Source organism: Bombus pascuorum, chromosome 2 (genome assembly GCF_905332965.1).
Source record: "Bombus pascuorum chromosome 2, iyBomPasc1.1, whole genome shotgun sequence".
Classification (NCBI taxonomy): Eukaryota; Metazoa; Arthropoda; class Insecta; order Hymenoptera; family Apidae; genus Bombus; species Bombus pascuorum.
In genome coordinates, this window is record NC_083489.1 from 10,763,589 (window position 1) to 10,777,844 (window position 14,256).

The 14,256-nt window shown below is 43.9% G+C and overlaps 1 protein-coding gene across 2 annotated transcripts in view; it reads right to left on the minus strand.

The window, feature by feature from the left end:
- The window catches only part of LOC132916514 (discoidin domain-containing receptor 2-like), a 164,458-nt gene that overhangs the window by 129,815 nt on the left and 20,387 nt on the right, over positions 1–14,256 (minus strand). The window contains exon 1 of one of the 2 annotated variants that reach the window (XM_060976594.1): positions 10,481–10,568. The exons of the other annotated variant lie outside the window; for it this stretch is intronic. The gene's annotated coding sequence lies outside the window, so the exon portion shown is untranslated. Of the gene's footprint in view, positions 1–10,480; positions 10,569–14,256 lie in introns of those variants that run through there. 2 annotated transcript variants of the gene reach the window in all.

Genomic DNA, 14,256 nt, shown 5'->3' on the forward strand with positions numbered 1-14,256 from the left:
GTCCTCCACATACGTGCTAACCTCCTCGGTCACAGTCAATCGCATCGAACGATTATTTCGGTAAACCTTGTTAAGCGTTGAATTTTGTAAAATGCAACTTTATACACTGGTTTATAAATTTCTGGGAACGAAAACGGTACCATGTATAAGTCACGATGACTCTTGACACGAAATCGCTGGAGATTATGTGCTCTGCCACTTCAGCTCTTAATCTCCTATCATTTAAATTTTATCAAAGAAAATCGCGACTTTGCTGTAACGCTTTCGAATTAATATTTACCACGTGTCGTAGCTACTATCTCGACAGCATTTCCAATGAACGTTTAATCGCAGAAGCAAAACGTTATTGTGCGTTTAATTATCGTAACCTAGTGCCGATCTTTTGATTAATTCGAGATATTAATTACCGGTTTGAGGGTTCCATCGTAATTTCCAACTGAAATACAACTAATTACGTGCGATTAAAATTGCACGCCGCCGCCGTAAAATGTGTATTTCGCGATGCAAGCGTCGCGCCGTCGATCGAAACGACAATCGGCCGCCCCCTTTTTAATCATGAAACGAACACGTGCGCGTGTATATATATATATATATATATGTATATATATACATATATATAAAAAGGATCACACGAGAAGGAAGAATGTCCGGATCAATATGAATTTTCATTTAACGTTCCCCTCCATCATCGGTCGACCGTATCGTTTGACAACATGTAGCAAGCCGATGCTCGAGGAACGTGAAAAATTTCATAATTTCCTGAAATTTCAATATCGAGATAAGCGGTAATATCGGTAATTAAGCAAGAATTCTTACTCATATACATAATTTCGGATGGTTCTACGCGGCCTCGTGAACATGACTCCGTTAATTCTTCCTCTCGTAAATAGGCCGAATTCCCTTTGAGCCGAACACAACACGCGTGTACCATTTGTACGGAAATGCCTGTCGATATTGAACATCCGTTCATCCAAAGCGCGCATCTCGCGGTTATACGAGAAATTGCTTAACGAACGGGATATAGAACGGAATGAACTATACTAATTTCGCGGCACGAAACACTTTACCGCTTCTGCAAAGCCACCACTCATTTCATCACGTTTAAGCAATTCCATACGGGAACTGATTGTTAGAACGCTGATCGATAAAACAAATTGCTTGTGTTTAGGGATTACTTAGGGATCAACAAGGCTTCGAAATAACAAACTTGTAGTAACTTTAACGTCGAGTTTGTTCACCTATTATCCCAGCCTAACTCATTCTATATCGTCTTTCTTATCGTTCAAGTTTAACGACTTTCTAAGATGATCTAAACTACAGGTAACCAGAAGTTGATTAAAAACATCGTGCGAAAGATGGTTTTGGCAACGTTGTATCGCTTTTGATACCAACCATCGTCGCGAGCAGCAACAGAACGGTATGCATTCACGCGTTTTTACCATAGGTTGTTGAACTTGTTTTTCTTCCTACGAGATACGATGTACGTCGAAAAAGGATAAGAAATTAACCCTATAACCTTTTAAGAAGATTTCGGTGCCGTATCACCGTGATCTTAATTAACTGATTCATCGATCAATGAAACGAAACTCGGAGAGATATTACTAGCGGATGGAAGGGGCTCAGAGGATATTACAAATGAAATTGTCAACGCTTTTGAAGGAAACGCGTTCGTTAATGCAGGTTCGAGCGGCCGGTTCTTGAATATTCATCCTGCACGATGTTTCACAATGCACCATTGTTGCATTTCAATAGAATGGTTCTCATTGTTCAAATGTAATGCTTGCACGATCCGGCCGCGGAGGGGTCGCTCATAAACACCGACAAGCGTGAGAACCACGAGATGCTCACAGCTTTCGTGGTGCACGCTGATTTTTGCGCTGACGCGCCCGCGGCACGTCGCCTCCGCGTTCTCAACGGCGTCGAATTTAATCTCTTTGCCCCTTTAATTAATCTCTTCGTATGCCACGTCGTGGCAGTCCGTTCGTACGAGGCTACGAAAATCAGGTTGCGTCGTAGACCAAGGCGCGTACGATTCGCGTCCAAAGAGCTGTAATTACGCGGTGGAATTATTTCGTAGCTTTGAGCGAAGGCGATGCTTGAGGGGAAAAAAAAAAAGAATAGAAGTAGATGTGTAGGTACGTTCTACGAGAACGCGAGTTCCACTACACACCAGTGTACACGCTGTAATAGCTGTTGGTGCCATTACGCATCGTCGATCAGTCGCTAAGACTTGGTCGAAGAGGAACGGAAACCAGATGACTAAGCTCGGTGATTGAATTCGACGAATTGGAAGTTGTAGATTGTTATACAGATAGAAGGCACATCGAAGAAATTAGAATAATTATAAAATATGTTAAAAAATGTTGGGTGTATCGTGTATTACGAACTTGCAATTTGTTCACTCGCGATATTTTATTCCAAAGACACGTTTTCTACCAGTTAGTTATTAGGTAAATTCGTGTTGTTGAAACAATGCATTGCATTATCAACAAAATGCACATCGGTATGGCAATTTTACAATGTAGCAGTTAGTTTTCTGATTGTTAGAACTTAGCAGTGGTATGGTTTGAATTTTTTGAAATGGAGAAAATTCAACGAAGAACACTACAAGGAAACGAGGAGAACGGTGTACCGTTGCAATCGGTTTCTTCGTTGGTCGATCGAAATAACACGTCACGCCTCGCCATCGCGGTGAACTATGTAATATTAAACGTAATTGGCCCCCCGTGTCAAGTAGTACTTTCCTCTGTAACTGGATGATAAACGAGCGTGTACAGGCTGTCCTTGTTACGTGTACGAGCGTGTTAGATTTCTTAAGAAACGATTGCGTGAAAGTAGTTTAAATTTAAGTTTTAGCCGTCGGTGAAACGGAGGCGTGAGAAACGCTGCGCGACATCGGGATCTTTTAAGCTTTAGTGGTGGTGAGGAAATGGAAGAAAAGGAAACGGTTCTATTTTCTGAAGAGCGAGGATGTCTCGTTTTCGAGATAATAAGTAATTGCATGGTTAGTGGTTAACGAGCGCGGCGCTACATCGAGGATGCGTTCCGTGTCGAATTCACGGGGTCCGTTTTCCTCCTTCAACACGCTTACAAGCGGAATTGCTTAATGACGATACTCATTCTCCCGTTCACTTAGTTTAGTATGATGCCAATGGGGAAACCGCGACATAAGTGGATGGTGTCCTGTGTGCTTCCAAGCCCTTCTACGGTTAAGTGCACCAAGGGATGCCGGAGGGTGCAGTCACACCACTACCGACGAGTACGCACTACGAACTTGAGGGGATACTGTGGCCAGACTGGCTGCTGTCGCTTTCTCTGAAATTTCATGTTCACAGAGACGACGACGGAAAAACCGGCACGCTAGATTCCTGAATATTTAATTCGCCTTAGACTCCGGCTCGTACCCCTCTTTCTCTTTCTATATTTGTAAACCAGCTATTCTTCCATATAATTACGCGATTCTTTCGCGCATTACGCTGCAATACGTTTAAAGCGTAGTTACGACGGGAAATAAATAGCCGGCTCCGGCCTTATCAAAAAATCTGCTTTATTACCTGTTTAATTTCTCAAAGCTCTTTCTTCGTAATGAACAGCCCGAGCTCGTTACCGTTATGCTCCATTGTTTAACCTCGTTCCTAAATTGAGCGAAAGAATTATATTAATCCCCCTCGGTGGTAACATAAAATTCGAGCGGTGGCTCAGCCAGGTGGAAATTTATTTCTCAAAAGTTTCGTAAGCACCGCGAAAATTATTGCCCGTGAACGGTAGTAACCGTGGTGAGCGGGAGAGACGGAACAAGGACGAGGACGAAGCCACTGTAAGGGTAGAACAGGGGTGAAATCGGATGGTACGCGTAAAAAGTCGTCGATAAGAGGGAGAAAGAGTGTCCGTGGGGTGTAGTTAGTTTTTCGCCGCACCACCCGTTCTCTGCCTTTCCTTTCTCGTTGCTTGTTTTTTATCGTCCGTTCACGTGAACGGAGGAGTACGTATGCTGTCAGATCAAAAGCATGAAAATGCGGGGGAGCTGCGGCTGCGTCCGGCAGAAACAATGAAAGCAAATACGGGCAATGGAAAACTACCGGCACAAAAGGACGAAAAAGCGGTCATTGCGAGTTACAAAGGACCACGCGTGGAAAAGTACCGTGGATATCCAGTTTGGGCAAACACCGGGATGAATAAAAAAAAAAAAAAAAAAAGATACAGGCGCACACTCGCGAACAGAGACGGGTACATTTCGAAAGAAGAGACAGGAAAGAGCGAGACAGAATAGGGTGCGCCAGCAACGATATTGCCCAAAAACCGCCGACTATGGATTCGATATATCGGTGATCACAGACGTAACCGTCATATGCTCCCTTTCATCGATGTCCAATGAGCGGCAGGTAAAAAACCGACTGGGAATCGATCGAGCTCGAAAACAACCTCGGAACCTGCGTGCGTGCGAGCGAAAAAGGAAATTCGCTACAGGCTAACCAGGTGGTAGGGATGGAGAGTTGCTTGCCGATAATTACGCGCAATTTGCCCGGTGAAATATCTGTGAAAGGCAAACTAATGCCGGGGGTGGTGACCGACGCCACCTATCGCGTCAATTTGTACCTCTGTATAAACGTTTCCGGACAAATTTGAACGTTATAACGGCAAAGAGCGCGTACGCGTTCCAACCACAAATAACGGATGTCTATTCTCGCGGATTGCAACCGGAGAATACCGGGGTACTTGATGCGGGGAATCACGGAAATATTAGTTCATCGTCGTCCGAGGCTGCGGTCTAATAAAGTAACAGCTCGGAATCAAATGGAGAAGCTCTATGGCGTCTCGACGAACGGCAAGACCCAGATGTTCAGACACGAAAAGGCCGCAGATGCGATACAGTAACGCGACATCGAGCGTGAGACAATATCGTCGAGACAGGCTGTATCACACATCCAAGGTATTACCTGGCGCGCGATTGAATTTACAAACACGTAGAACATTTATATCGCGAGCAGTCAGATAGATCGGGACGATACACGACTGTCTAGGTCCGTTATGACGCCTGGAAATCGTGCAATTTTTGAGATCGATGCATATTTTAACGACCGCGCGAGCAACGGGCGCCTGGCGAAGATCGTTCCTTCCACCTTTGCTGCAAGTATGAATTTCAAAATAGCAAAGGTACGTATACTTGTGTCGGTGGGCGATTTCGCTTTATAGTCTCGTAACTTCAGAGATTGATTCGCAGATCATTCAATTCCGAGAAATCGTAATCTCTGTAACTGTTTTTGCTGACATTCCCAGTCGCTCAATTTTCTAAGTTGATTCTCAATTGATGTTGCGCCGTAATCAACGAATTCCAATAAATTTCGTGTTTCGTTTAAGCAATTTCTTCCTTCTGACATATTAGAAATCGATTTTCATACTAATCTCCCGCGTAAAAAGGATCTACCCGTTATTAGCATTCTATTCTCACGTAATTACTGGGGCTCGTTGATTACGATTTCTTCTACTCTGGCTGGCAACAACATCCCTCTCCTCCTTTGACAGAAAACCTGTTTGATCCGAAGAGAATAAAACGAAGAAATCGAATCACCTTTAATACGCTTCATTCCGCATGAGCGATTCAATTTCTGCGCACGCAGCCAACGTACACATAAAGTGCGACACGAACGCGGGTACTTTCGTGCCGTGCGGGCATTTCTGCGCGCGCCAGAGGTACCCGGAGTAATTGCGAAAAAGAGTTATTCCGCTGTCCGGCCGCCTTTCACCGAAAGCACCACGCGCGTTCCCTCGGGGAGGTCGCCATTGACTACACCGAACACATTCCCGAGCATCGAACGTTGCTTTTCACCGAGACGCAAATCTACGATCTTACAAGCAAACCCCTTTCGAACTCGCCACGATCTACGAGCTCGTGTTCCACGCAAAGTCGCCAAGTGTCTCGAGAACGCTCGAGACTCGTTACCACCGCAAACGATTATCGCTTGAAATATATTAGCGACAAGGAACGTAACGATTTTCGAAGCCGTACGTACCTGCTACGATCGTTACCGTATAGATCTTGTAGAATTGTTCGAAAAAGTAATCGACGCGTGTCGAACGGTCAACATCAACGGTGGAAACGCCACTTTTGCGCTAAAATTTAATTAATTACAACGACGAAGAGAGGAAACTCGGCACGTTCGACGCAGGGAATCGAAAATACAGAAATGTAATTCATTATTTCGATTACGAGTCGTGTACGAGTTTTCGTGTGCTGATGCACAATGCACCGCGTGTCACCGTAATGGTTATGATTTTTCAAGTGTACGCATATAACGAGTGGAACATAGGCGAAAAAAGGAGACAGAGAAATGCAGACGAGCGCACATTTAAATTCCCGTCTTAATTTGCGGCACCGAAACGACAGACGGTATTTCCAATTGAACACACGAAACGACCCCAGGGGTGGATTGGTGGCATCGATACAAATCGTACACTGGCGAACACTCGAGGAACGAGTGTTCCGTGCACTTTGAATCCTCCATCCTCGTGTCCATTATAACTGGAACCACTCTCGCGGCGTGCACGCTCGTATTGCTGGTAATAATTCGTACGTCTGTCTCTAAAGGGGGAAAAAGTGTCGGGGTCCGAAAGAAGAACAAACGACAAGTGGGAACACGTGCAACGATCCCGTATTTGATATCGGGAGTGGCGCGTTTCAGTGCTCTCTCGTCCCTCTGTTGCCTTCAATTTATTTCACCTTTCGTTTCTAAACAAAAGATCATTCTTACGGGACTCCGAGTTTCCACGATCGTCGTTGTTTGTCAGTTGTCCGTACTCGTTTACGGAGTAGACGTTCGTCGTTTGTCTTGGATGCCAGAAATGTTAGGAAAGTATACACGAAAGCGCTACGAATATGTTATAGAAAATTTAGGAAGCAGAGAAGCTTCTTCTACCAGGAATTTAAATATTTCGTGCACATGGCTGTGACATACGCGCCTGCCATTTCACAGTTTGTTTATTCTAGCTACTGATTCGAGTTACGATATTTTGCATGGAGATGCAGATGGATTTTGTAAAAGACATATCATGAATATTTTCTCTAATCGTTAATCGTCTTTTATTACAAAAATTTAGAAAAGAAATATCCGCTGCTACTACGATACGATTATTCCACCTCAGAAATCACATACCTTATTGATTAAAAATATTCTTAGCTCAGTTAATAAATATTCTTTACTTCGATCTCGTTGATTACTCTCGCTAAATCTTTTTGTTAAAATACGTAAACTCAAAATTCCAATAATAGCGTCAACCAGTTAAGTTTTAGTTAATTAAGAGATCGCAATTTACGTGTAGATAGCAGCAAATATCTGTTAATCGGTGTTACGTACATGCACGAAAAATATAAGCCGAAGAACAGGGTGTAGAATTAAAAACAACGAAAAGATAGCAACACGAAAAGGAGAAACCTTCTCGCTAATTACTTATTCGTAACAGCGGAACGAGCCACTTCATATTCGCGAATTAACTAGTTACAATCGAGTGCGCAATTACGAGGGTCGAACTGTAAAAAATTACCCGGTCACGATACACCACGGATTGAAAGTGACTATACGAGCGGTTCGGTTTCTCCGTCTGTTTGAGCAAATTGAACGGAGTTAATGAGACCAGGTGCGTATCGTTGGAAACTCGGAGAACCGATCCTGGGGAAAAAAAGCGTAATCAAGCGAATACCGCCGATTTGCCGCTCATATTTGAAATTGCTGTCGTCTCGTAGCGATTATGTCCGAGCCAGTGATATCGAGAGTATGCTAATTCATGCAGGCGTGCGCGCACAGTGAGAGAATATGGATAGCTTGTAGGAAAAACGAAGAAGAGGGAGGAAGAGAAAAGATAGACAGGGTGGAAGTTGGATTTTCATAACGAGCGTGAAAAAGAGACGGTGTCAGGGCATCGGTGAACCAAACCGGAGTGAAAAAGGGGGTCGAGAAGAGTCGTTGAAGAGGGAGGGAACGTGCGAGTACTCGAGGAGAGGGAAACCAGGCTATGCGCGGTTCCATTGAGTAGGGCACATCTGCCGTGGTGCATTGTGTTGCACGCTGCGCTTCATCCCCGTGATCCGAGCTTCGAACGCGATGCAACCACGACTCGCTGCGACAGAAAAGGGTAAGGTAGAAACGATGAGGAAGAGGAATCGGGGGAAACAACAGCGATCGAAGAAGGAAAGCACGAGCTCGTCGAATGACGGAAGGAAAAAAGAAAGAAAGGGGGAACCTCCCCTTTCAGTCTCGTGCCAGACCTTTATCGAGTTATTTCGTCATATCGTCCTACCTGCCAACCAATAAATCTGAGCGAGCCCTTTCACCGAGACATCCGCTCTGATTTATGACGGAATTAATATTAGATCCACCGAAAATATCGTCGATATATCGGGTTACGCGATTACCCCCGGGAAAGCTGGGATGGAAAAAAGAGAAGGTGCGCGCACGAGCCAGTCATCCGGTCCAAAATCGTGTACTCTAGCGTCGGATATACTCTATACCTGTGAAATATGCCGCGAATCTCGCAAGGGGAGGCCTATCGTTTGATTTATCTCTGGTCGTTTAAGGATTTAAATACTTGGGAGATACGTTCTTCGAATAAAAAAGGTGAAGCTTGGCTGCGAGGTATTTGAAGTCACGAGGCAAGCTTCGCGAAGAAGAATGGTCTTGAACTATCGCCAGATTAGAGCGAAAGAATGTATCGACCTAGATAGTTCGAGTTGTAGACAAACCGTCTGACCGAGGATCAAAGAATCCGTGCTTCGATCTCGGCCAAAAATCCGATCGATCGGTTCTTTCCCTTTTCCACGATAAAAGGGATGCTCTAAGCGACGAAGAAACGTCGTTACGCAGAATAAAACGAAATTTAACAAAGTAATATCAAAGATGCGCATCGAGAATTGTTATCCACCGAGCAACAGGATTTTCCGTTCTTCTGGCTGGATATCCGTTTGCTTATAATCTCCAGTGCATTTTTCATAGCGACGCGTTACGTTACATATTTATGTCACGCTCGATGTCCGACTGCTTTCACGTCGCTGGATATGCAGAAGCTGCCTGAACGTAGGACCAACGTAGCTCGCGTGGCTCTTACTACGTGGTACCCATTAATAATTTAGCAAGTTGAACAAAAGGGTGGTACTTGAATTTGATGTTACCATAGTTCTGCTACCATCTTTCCTTTTCTCTCGTTTTCGTTCTCTCTCACATACTCTGTGTGCTCATTCCCTTCCTTCCTTCCTTCCACTTGTGTCTGCTGCCTGCCTTCGTTCTGTTCTGCTTTCTGTTATCCATGACTCGTCGTACCCCTTGTATCCCTTGTATCACGATATATAAATCCTTTTCAGAGGCGCGCGTCCACCCTCTTCACAGAAAATCCGGACGGACGGGAATGAAAATGGGAGCTTACACGCGATTACAGACCCTCCGCTGGACCCTCCGGCCAGTTAGCCTACTTTCGAATAACTTTTGACATCGCACTCGACCAAATAAACCGGTTAACAGGACAACGGAAGCCTATTGTTGAATACGCTATGAATTAATGATCCATCGTCGCGATGAGTTCTGGCTCAACGTTAGAAATTAGTCGAACAAGGCTGGGTCGTTCGCTTTTTCAACTGGTCGACGCTTTGATGTCGGTACGGTTCGCTTGTGTTACAGACAATGTCACTTCAAACGGAACAAAAGCAAGTAATTCGTTACTATTTTTTAATTTCCTGACGAAACATAGTCAGAACAAAGTTCTCTAAGAGAATACGTGGCGCAGTCCTTTTGTCGTTTACCAGAAAAACCGATTGTCCGTTCTACCGTGACGCACCTACTACCGTAACCTTTCTGCTATATCTCCAACGCACTGGCGCAGATGACGGATTATGCCGGTCATTGAATTTTTCAATCATGATGCGCGCTTTGTACGCGCCATTGTCGCACAAGGGAGTCTAACAATCGCGATCAAAGATCCTCGTATTCAAACACCCGTGATCGTACGCCTTTCACGTGTCTCCGATTTACATGTGGGGTTACGGCTCCATTCGCGGGGAAAATGAAATAATCTCGTTATGTAAATGGACATCCACCGACACCCACTGTCATTACGTCGCACGAGTTGATCGTGTTTCACGGTTGTTTTCTATACTATCTATTCTTATACTCGACGAAAGTCAAAGAGTTTGAATCATCGACATTTCCACATACCTATTTCCCTTCACTGTCTGAATCTTAAAATCACGATCCCCTTAAGATCGCTGTAGTTATTTACATACAAGGATTTCTCTATTAACTCTTACCACATCCCGATCTTCTTCAAGAGGGAACATCTCATTGACTGTGTAAAATTCTACAAGGGGATTCTATCAAACGCGTGTTTTACTACCTACATTCAAGCGGCCGGTTAATAAATGTTTCGCGACAGTACAGCCGTTGGCGGAAAGAAGTTAATAGGAACCTCTAAAGTTAATTAAGAAATGATAATAACTCACTGGCCGCGCCGGCATTTCTTATTTATGCCAGGCCTTCCTCTCTGCGTGTAATCGTGCCGGTGGAGGTTGCACGGTCCATCGTAACTCGCGTGACGGTAGCACACGCAGCGAGATTATGACACCAGCTCGTTACTCGAATGTAAGCTTACGACCATTCAGCACGAGACATCGCGTCCAGCCTTATTACGAGTGCAACGCGCGATTCATCGTAAATTAAAGGAACGAAGGGAGCAATCAGCAATCTCGCAATAGACCGACGCCGGAGATAAGGCTGGCTCGTTGAATCTCATTTAAGACCGAGTCTGTCTAAACGAAGTCACTGCCGAGGGTGACTCGTTCTTCTCCACTCTAGTTACAAATTCCTCTCCCATTGTCCAGGGTCAGTGATGCCAGAAAAATACTTTTTCCAGCGATTCCCCCACCCCTGATATTCTCGGATATCTTCTTTCCACTCAAATGACGAGACTACGAGAAATAAATATGTAGCGAGTCGTTGGCCTTACCGAGAAACTTCTCCTGTTGCACGCGTAAGAGATACATATGCATGCAGGCCTCGTCGCGGAGGAACGTCACTGATCGTGCGTATTATATTTTTCTCTTTCCACTCGTACACGTACACGTATTTCTCGTTTTATAGCCGCGCGGTCTGACATAATTCGTAATAGTTGGCTATAATTGCCGGCTAGAGATTCATAGTCAATTCATAGACAAATTACTCATTAAATTACGTTATCTAAATGTACATCGGGCCTCGATGGATACGTGTCGCGATCACTTAGCGCGCAAGATGAATGAAGCACGCTATCTGTATCGAAAAATAAATTGAAAATCTATAATGAAAGATCTTTCTCAATCCATCACGTTACGTCGGTTACCGAAAGAATGATGAAAGTTTGTTAGCTATTTTTTTTTTTTTTTTTTTCGAATATTTGTCGTTCCACGCTATACGCGGTATTCTCTGTCTTGTCGGTTGTACGTCATCGAGTGTTTGATCGATTCACGATGGATATCGGTCGCGGGATAAATAAAAGCAGTCTGGTATAAATAAAACCGAACAAACACATCCTTCTCTCTATTTTTCGATCCACCGGTATTATTCCTTTTGTACCTTCTATTTTGACTTTGTTACACGAACTTCCATTAAGTCTCGTCGATTTAGTGTTCAATACGCTGTACCATTCTTGTATGCCCCGAATGTAAATAATTTTTCGAACGAATAATAGGCGAAAATTGGTATCCACGATAAAAGTACGGAATTAAAACGCGGTTAACCTTAACTCTCGTTCTTAATTTATATCGGTGGTCATTAATGCGAGAGTATCGATAAGCGAGCGAGTAACCGAAGCAGTCGCGCGTTCTTCAAACGATTATACCCGGACGACTCGCTGATTACATTACAATCGTTCGGAGAGTTCTTGATTACTAGGCAATTAATAAAACCGATAACCGGATGCGGAAAGTCGGTTGGCGCCAATCGCTCAACGATAAATGGCAAATGTACGAAGGACGATTCAGAGAAATCGATAATGAGTTCGTCCCTTTCATCGTGTACTATTCCTCGCCATCGGTAAACCATGGATAAAATGTTTATGTACACTCTCAGGTATATAACGTTCATAAAGTACGCTTTAAACTCTCTCGCGTTCTATATCGGAAATTTTCAGTTTGCTTCTTTCCAAGTATTTCTCCTTTCGATGATTCAATTTGTTATATTTTCTAGCTCTATCGCGATGTACCTAGCGGACATACTGATTACTTTGGTGAATTAAAAGAGTCGAAAAGTAATGTCGTTACAGATATTATTCGTTAAAATTTACTTTGAAGTTTACGATTATTTGTGCCATTTCTATATTACAAGTAACTTTGTCGATGTAAACGATTAATTTGTTTTGCGAAAAGTAGAACCTCGATCGTTCGTTCGAGTAAAGAAAATAGAAGTTTATAGAAAGTACAGTTGCTCAATGTGGCTTCTAAATATGAGCGTAACGCGTCTGAAAAACGTGCAGAAAGAGAGGTAGGAGGAGATAATCGTTAACGTGTAAGTAAACGATTGCGATGGTTACGTGGGAGAATTTTCGGTTGAACGAGTACCTTTCACACGGAAAATCGAGTAATAATACGATACCATGGACGGTATATTATCTTCCATTAGCGAAATCTCATCGTGCCAGGCCTTAATTATCATTAACGACAGCGAAATCGATAGCGGTCTGTCGGTGTACACGAGCTCGTCAAGTTTCACGGAGAGCGTCGATAAGCTATAGGAGGCTGTGGAATAATTCGCAATAAGGTAGAACCCTCAGGAATCGTGCGCTCCGAACCGATTCATGGAGAGTTCATCCTTTTTCACAGACGTGACGCACACGCGCATGTAAATTCCCCCGCGTCTCGCTGCAAAGATTCCTTTCGCGGGAACGAGAAAACGCGGTTGTACAGAAATTGCTTTGCCGTGTTTTGCCCGCGTATACGATTTCTCCCCGCCCTTGTCCCTGCCACTTTTTCCTCTCCATTTTCTTACTTCGGTCACGCAGACACAGCGTTTCACGTACGGGTCTACTACATGAATGGGATTCGGCGTCGAGACGTAACGTGGCTGTGTACGTATTTCACTTTCGACGGGGTTGCTCTCGAGTCTCGGATTTCACGGCTACACCGACCAACCTGCGATTACTTTTCTTCCGCTCGCTCGAACTTTGCGTTACATCCATTCAATCCGGGCGTGTTATTGAGAATGTACACGCCAAGCGAAAAATACTTTACTACGTCAATGGATACGTATACGTTCGTAGATCAAGGAACAGAGAAAGTAGTGCTTTTTCTACATATCGTGTACTTTTGAAAGTAAATACAGTTCGTACAATTTTTACATATGATTTTCTCTGGATTCAGAACAGCGAAAAATAACGAAATTGTCAGCTTGATTGGTTTCTGATTTTATCTAGCTTTTGTAATGGAATTTAATTATGAAAGATCTAACGATGAAATGAAATAAAATTTGACGTAGAAACCTTAATAGAATATTCGAATAAAAATAGTTGAAAAACGGAGGATGATTTAACTTTGCCTAAATCAATAAGTTCGTCGCTTCTCGATTAATTTTTAAGCGTGAATTCTTAAAGATCCGCCTGGAACGAGCCTGTCTCTGTTCCATACTAAATGGATCTTTTCAAGACCATTTAAATTTGCAGACGTTCCGTGTCAAAGAGGCTCTAGACTCGAACTTATTTCAAATCCAATAATCAAAAGTGAAAGTGAAAGCGGCACGCAGCGAAATACTCGTAACTGTTCCGGATAGATGGATTTGCACGTCCGATTAAACACTTTCCGAACAACGTTATGGTTCGGTGGGAATGCTGCGAAAGCAACGAATTCGTCATCCGAAAATTCTTCTGGCTCCGCCTTTAAGAGGCAGCGTCGCGTGCTTCGCTCGCGAGAGATGCCGACTGAAATTCTCTCGCAGCTCCGCGTCCCGACCCTGTTCCTTGCAACCACCCCGGCTTCTTCTGCTCTTTGCCTCTGTCGTGGAATATTAATTACGACCACTTCACAAAAGACACCGACCGGAAGTTTTTGCCAGTTATCAAATGCAGAACAGGTTAATTAAATTCTCACCGCTCGCGGTTCGCAAAGAACGCTACGCGCGCACCCATGGCCCGCACAATGCCGGGGTCAGAACACCTCGAGGTTGTGTTAATTAGGCATACGATGAATGGCACTACATTCATCCGAAAACGCTTCAAGTCAGCCTCGTGACTATGTCGTCATCTATCGCGCGT